The sequence below is a fragment of the Doryrhamphus excisus genome, linkage group LG13 (assembly GCF_037039965.1).
Source record: "Doryrhamphus excisus strain RoL-2023G ecotype Guam linkage group LG13, RoL_Dexc_Guam_v1.1, whole genome shotgun sequence".
Lineage (NCBI taxonomy): Eukaryota > Metazoa > Chordata > Actinopteri > Syngnathiformes > Syngnathidae > Doryrhamphus > Doryrhamphus excisus.
The window spans coordinates 14,020,034-14,027,332 of record NC_136369.1 but is presented as its reverse complement, the minus strand read 5'-3'; positions in this window follow the sequence as shown (position 1 = coordinate 14,027,332).

Sequence of the window (7,299 nt, the reverse complement as noted above, 5' to 3'; positions counted from 1 at the left end):
TTCTATTATAAAAGTCCACAACTCATAACAAAGGGCCGAAAAATGACAATAATAGGTCTAAGAGTTGATAACAAATGAATAAAACTTTTGGAAGCTCCTTGGAAAGAGTGATAATGTAGGCACCGCTGGTGTGGTGGAGATAGGAGAACCAGGACGTTGGGACGCTGTGTCCACGTCGCCTCCCAAAGAAGGAGCACTCATTGTTGGACACACTTTGTCAGAAGCACCGCTGGTTCCGTGGAGCTCAGGAGAACCGGGACGTGAGGGCGCTGTGTCCACCCCGCCTGCCCGAAGAGGAGCACTCATTGTCGGGCACACTATGTCAAGGGCACTGCTGTAACCGTGGGGCTCAGAAGCCGGTCATGAGGGTGCTGAGTGCAGACAATCTTAGCACGTACCGGTAAAAAACACAGAGTGTTTAAAAACACAGAGTACCTGATGAAAACCCATACACGCAAGAGAGAACATGCAAACAAAAAAATGAAGCAATGACCCTTTTGATGCTCACTGAACGGGGCTCTCAGGTACACTTGAGGTCTCTCATGACGCCATTCATCACACGGTTCCAACTTCAAAGTTTTGCCAGAGCACAAACGAGTATATTACACAACACAGCGGCAACACAACCAATGTTGTGATGTTACTATATTTATTTTCTGGACAACTTTAAAGTGCAATCAAGGACACATTTGAATATTAAGAGTATACAGGAGTATATACTCTAATCTCGGTTATCAAATTAAAACTGGATAGACATCTATAGGGATTTATAAGCTTGCTTAAACTAGAAAAGTGGGGCCTGCTATTCCATTTTGAATACTTTTTAAGGGGAATTTTAAAAACTGTTGGGAATGTATAAGTGTTGGAAATGTATAAGTGTATAATATAAGTGTTTATCTAAATAAATGTCCTCAAGTATGTGTGTGCGTGTGTGTGTGCGTGCTGGCATTTTGAGTTGCAGAGCAGAGTAATCCATTCTCTCCACAAGTATGGAGGGATGTTGTTGTCCTGCCGTGTTTCATACGCACACACACACAACACAAAGACACACTGAAACGCACAAGCAGTTGTCATGCTGTGTTACATGGAGCCGTGATCACATTACCCAGCACTGGACCCTAACTACACACACACGCTAGAAAATATAGGAACCAATGGCTCACCTGATGGGCAGACCTGCACAAACACACACACACACACACACGGTGGTCCTGCTGACAAGCTCTTCCACACCAGATTAATCTGGTTTACAGTCTTATCTTAACATAAATCACACCTAAACAGCAATACTCACACACACACACACAATAACAAAAAACACATTTGGATCAGGAGGAGCAATGACGTGTAGACAAGTAAACACACACACCGGTTTAAAAACACAAAAGTGTGTTAAACTGCAGGTGGTCTAAGTGGGAGAAAACAATAAAATAAATTGTAAAAAAAAAAAAAAAAGCAATGGCCGAAAAGGGAGAAAAGAAAGCTGTGAAGCAGGAGGTGGGCAGTGGGAGAAAGTTTGCATTTGACAAAACATCACGTTAGTCACGGTGAGGGACACCATACTCAGCCACCCACTAGGAATGGAATATGACCAAAAGAATATTGACATTTTAATCCCCCCCAAATCTCAGTGTCCTTTCTGCCTCCCAAAGGTCAGGCTTCTGCATCTTCTACTGTATTGTTGTTTCTTTCACATCCCCAGTAGACTGTAGAAGATGGAAGGATCTCCCAATACATGTGTCAAAGGGCCCTTTTACTAAAGCTCAGCATGGCTCTACACGGCTGCTTATGCTTTTCCAAGGTACCATTTCTAGTTATTCTCATTAAGTGGAATCCATTCTTTGTAGACTGATTTTGACAGAAGTGGAAAACTGAGTGGAAAAGCATCCCATAATCAGTTCACAGTTCCACACGTCCAAAAGGAGTAGGAAGAAGCAAAGCTGATTAAATCCTACCCCTCCATCTGGTACTTTTACAAGCAGTAACATTTGTTCACTTCCTGCTTTCCTAATATAGTTTAAGTTCATCCATCCATTCATTTTCTACCGCTTATCCTCACGAGGGTCACAAGCATGCTGGAGCCTATCCCAGCTGTCTTCGGGCGAGAGGCGGGGTACACCCTGGACTGGTGGCCAGCCAATCACAGGGCACATATAGTCAAACAACCATTCACACTCACATTCATACCTATGGACAATTTGGGGTTGCCAATTAACCTAGCATGTTTTTGGAATGTGGGAGGAAAACGCAGTACCTGGGAGAAAACCCACGCATGCAACATGAGAACATGCAAACTCCACACAGAGATGGCCGATGGTGGAATTGAACTCGGGTCTCTTAGCTGTGGGGCCTGCATGCTAACCACTTGTATAAATCAAATTAAAATAAGTAATTTATTGTACCCAGTGTGCTTTGGGCATTTTCCTGATGAAATCTTTCAAGATATCTGCTCAATGTATAATAATTAATTGAGAGTCATTATGTAATAAATAAGCGTTTTAGCCCTGTCTTTTATTTGAATTTGAGCGGGAAGTTTGAGCATATTTTTGTTGGGTCAGCGGCACTGCTAATATACTTTGTTCTTCTGTTTGAATGGGTTTACAATCTAACCATTGGGTTAAACTGCACCAAAGTGTTAGTGACATTTTTCGTAAACAATTGTTTTCAGTTTGCGCTTTTAGGAATAGTATTTGAAACAAAATGAGAAAGATTTTGATGATTTTGTCCTGTTAGGGGTCACCACAGCATCATCATCTGTTTCCATCCTGTTCTGTGTAAATGCAAATCTATAAATCAGACACCCCATGTTGGTCACTCGTTAGTTTTGTGTGGTCTACAGAGCAAAGCTGTGCACAAGCACCAGGTGACAGTATCTTCAGAGGCCAGCAAGTGAGCCACGAGGGCTTCCAGCATTCAGTCGGCCTCTTTCGGGCAAACCCTCCCCTTCACCGTCTCCTCAGCCTCCCCTTCTACCTCCGCTCGGCTTCTACAGAGGAGACGTATTGATTCGGCGTCTCCTTTCCATGCTCAAGATGAAACAATTAGTGAATCTGAAGTAGAGGAAAAGGGAAAGAGAAAGAGAGCAAGAGAGAGAGGTGGATGTGAACTGTAAAAAGAAGAAAGATTTCAGCTTAGGGAGAGAACCGCAAAGTAGGATTAAGTTGATTTCATTAACTTCCCTCTGTGACTTCCCCTTTAAACCTGCAGATTACACTCACACACTCCCAGTTAAACTCTGCATTGGTTGTGAGCGGGGACTCAGACTCATGGAGGGCAAATGTGCTTCAGTCCATATATGGTAAAAATGGAACAATTTACCTAAAAGTGTGTAATCTCAACACAATACAAATATAACAGACTTCCTGCTATAACATTAGGTATATCTTCACAATCAAATGAGATCCAATACAAGACCAATTATTATTCGTGTACAAGTGTGCTGCATCATGCTGAAGGATGTTTCTAATATTCTGGATCGTTTCCCATTATCCAATCATAAGTGAGCATTTTATCTTTGTAAAGGCAGAACTGGGTCCGAGAGGTATTTCTAATGTTGCGGCCGTTGATTATGGTTATGATTAAATTCATTGCGTGCTGTGAAGAGCTGGTAAATCTGCCGCTCAGTCCACACACACACACGCAAGAAACCAAATGGGTGTCAATTCCAATTTGTCGCACGTTTTCTCCTGTCAGAAACAAACACTCTAAGCAGAGCTGAGTTGAGGAATAAATAGGAACAATCCAATTTCTCACCCTTTTTCTCCTGTCAGAAACCAAAAAAAAAAATCTGAGCAGAGCCGAGTTGAGGAATAAATAGGAACAAACAAAACAAGGCACATCATCAGCTGTGATGTGTCCATCACATCATATTAGCCCTCATGTTTCCTTCTCATGCCTGTTTTTTGCCTTCTCCCTACATCTTTTTCTATTGCCACCTCCTGTGCACTCACTTTGTAACGGGCATCTGTCGCCTGTGTGTGTGTGTGTGTGTGTGTGTGTGTGTGTGAGGGAGCGTGTTTGAATGAGCTGTCTGTTCTGAATGCTGTGAGTGGCCTCTACTGGTAGACTGAAGGGAATTAAAATGATTCATGGATAAAATCAACACAAGAGCGCAAAAAGAACAAAAAAATTATTGAATAAATTGTTCAAATGTGGCATTAGAAACCCGTCATCTTGCATAATACAAGACAAAATATAGGGAGCTCTGCAGGTTTACAGTAAAAGTAAGTAATAGAAAGTGAATGCAGTTAACCAAATTTAGCAACAAGAGAAGCATTATGGTGTGATTTTGGAAAAACATAATTGCTCATCAAAGTGAGGCATGGGGGTGACATCATCATGCTTTAAGGTTGTTTTTCCGCAGCTGGAACTACCACTTCTACAAAGAGGAGGGACTGAGGGACACATTGAAGCAGTCGATATTGCCACAAAACCTTCACAGTTCTACAAGAAAGCAGAAAATGTAGAGGAATTTCCTTTTTCAGCAAGCCAATTAGCCCAAGCGTGCATCCAAACCAACAGATTCATACCTTCAACAGAAAAAAATTAAATTAATCCATAAATCTTTCAGTCAACACAAACATGTGTACACTGAAGCCGAGTCAAAATGGCTGTAATGAGATCTTTCCTTGCCTGTTGTGCATGATACCTGTCACTTTTCATTAATTAAAAAAATCTATAAAAAACTCCTGTAATCCACTACTTTAAAATCCATTGCTTTGTGCATGGCGTGCGAGTGGTTAGCGTGCAGGCCACACAGCTGGGAAACCCAGGTTCGATTCCACGGCCATCTCTGTGTGAAGTTTGCATGTTCTCCCCGTGCATGCATGGTTTTTCTACAGGGATTCCGGACTCCTCCCACAATCCAAAAACATGCTAGGTTAATTGGCGACTCCAAATTGTCCATAGGTATGAATGTGAGTGAGAATGGTTGTTTGTTTATGTGTGCTCTGTGATTGGCTGGCGACCAGTCCAGGGTGTACCCCGCCTCTCGCCCGAAGACAGCTGGGATAGGCTCCAGCACCCCCGCGACCCTCGTGAGGATAAGCGTTAGAAAATGAATGAATGCACACAAAGACGTGTCATTGAATTACTGTGATCACGCCACAGTATGCAGCATAGACAGCAGAGGTCAATGGTACAAGCACGAGACCGTAAGGAAAAGTGAGCAAACACCCCTGTCAAAACTGGGAAAAGATGGAATGCTGGCATGGAAGGCACAAGGTACCTCCACAAAGTACGCTACGCATATTACTTCTAATTGTACATTTGTATGTGCTACTGTAAAGTTACTTTTAGATTCACTGCATTTCATCAATCCTAGCGTATTTCATCAACATATGAATGTACTGCACATGCCTGTGAGAGAGGCCAGCACACAGAAAGAGAACTGCCCACCATAGATTTATTGCTTACAGGGGAGTAGAAGGCTGCGGGCCTCAAGGGTCTCTTCTTGCATCAATAAAACAATGACACACATCGACCCGACAACAGCCCACTTGCTTCATCACGAGGACAAAGTAGCATCAATAGTTACAGAGAGTGTGGTGGAATGTAAGTGAAGTGTGGAACACAGCGTACATGGACTGCGGGTCGCCTTCTAAGTGATTCGTGTCATTAAGCACACATCACTGTGCATTGACCACACACACAAACCCTGATAAACATGAAATATTTCCAAACACATGTACATCTCACTAGCAAGATTCAATTAAAGAGTATGGGCTGACTAAAAACACTGACTGATATGACCTCTGACATCCGCTATGGTGAGCACATTGGATTGGATAGCATTCAAAACCATGTGGTACTGGCTCAATTGATATCATGTCTGAAAGAATGCTTCAGATTGCTTGCTTTTATATTGAAAACATAAATAAAGTTTCAAGATTCCGCAGAAAGTAGTAAAGTAATGAAGGAAAAAAAAACAGAGGAGGCAAAGACAATACGCTATAACATCGAGTGGACAGAGTCTGCTGCCACTGAGTGATGAAAAGTCTATATGTTACCGTGCCATCATAAATTATGTCCCGCAACGTATGGCGGAGGGGGCATGAGGTTTTTGTATGTGTGTGTGTGTGTGTGTGTGTCATCCAGAAATAGGACACCCACCCACCTAGTTAGACAGATAGCCAAAGAAAACAAATGGCTCTTCTCAGTACTGTGCCCATGGTTTTGCAATGCACGGCACACACACAGGCAAACGTTTTTGGGTGGCTATTTTCATACAGCAACAGTGGAATTGAAAAAAAGAAAAGTTTAAAAATAAAAGACAGTGTAAAAAGTTTCCTCAGAGAATGACACAAATCTAACTTGTGCTTAACTAAAGTCCTCAATAAAACAGAAGACATTGACATATTAAACAAAGAACAGCAAAACATGTCATGAGAACACTACAGAAAATGCACAAATTGAATACTGACTCACCATTAGTGCCACAAGTTATTGAATGGGAATAGGAGCAACTTCTCCAATGCCATTGTGGACAGTGTCTTTAACTTTAATCCAAAGTGACGGAACATTGACAACAACACACAAGTGGTTTAGCGCATTAGCAAGCCTGGAAGCTGCTGTCATAACGTCGGTTGAACTTTTGCTTTCTTGTCTCCTTGACCGGGGAAGCTTTTTTAACAGCAAAGTAGACTTTTTCACTGTAATCTTCACTGGGATCTAATAGGACACAGGTAGAGAGGTGGCTTTGTGAGCTTAGCCCAGTGTATCATCCTAAACCAAAGACAACACAACCATGCTACCTGTGCTCCGTTTGTGTGTTTACTAATAAATCATCTTATTACACATCATAAGTAGGCCATCATAATTAATTGGCCAGTCGAGAGAAAGCTCTGACAACAAGCCCCCGGTGATGAGCGTGCACAGCCCACACTGTACATAGATGCTCTCACACACACTCGCACACATCAGGGCAGGGCAAAAAAAATGCACTCACATACGATGACAGCAAGCAGATCACTAAAAATGTGTACACAAGTTTAGCTCTAGCAGCATATTTATCGAAAATATCCAAGGGCAAGAAGTCAATCTATGATTTAATTTATTCTTACCTAATTCCCTTCTCTATTCCAGCCTTTATAGTCAACTGTATTGTTGTAAGCGCACCAATGCAAGTTGCAGGACGAGCAATAATGCCGCACATCCTTGTGTTGTGGGAGAAGGTCAGTTGGCTATTCAGGTACACGTTAACACAGGAGAAGAATAAACAATGTCTTTATAAACACACAATACAGATCAACACATGGTTCACGGCAACATGGGCTGTGTGATTATTAAGTGTGTGTATGT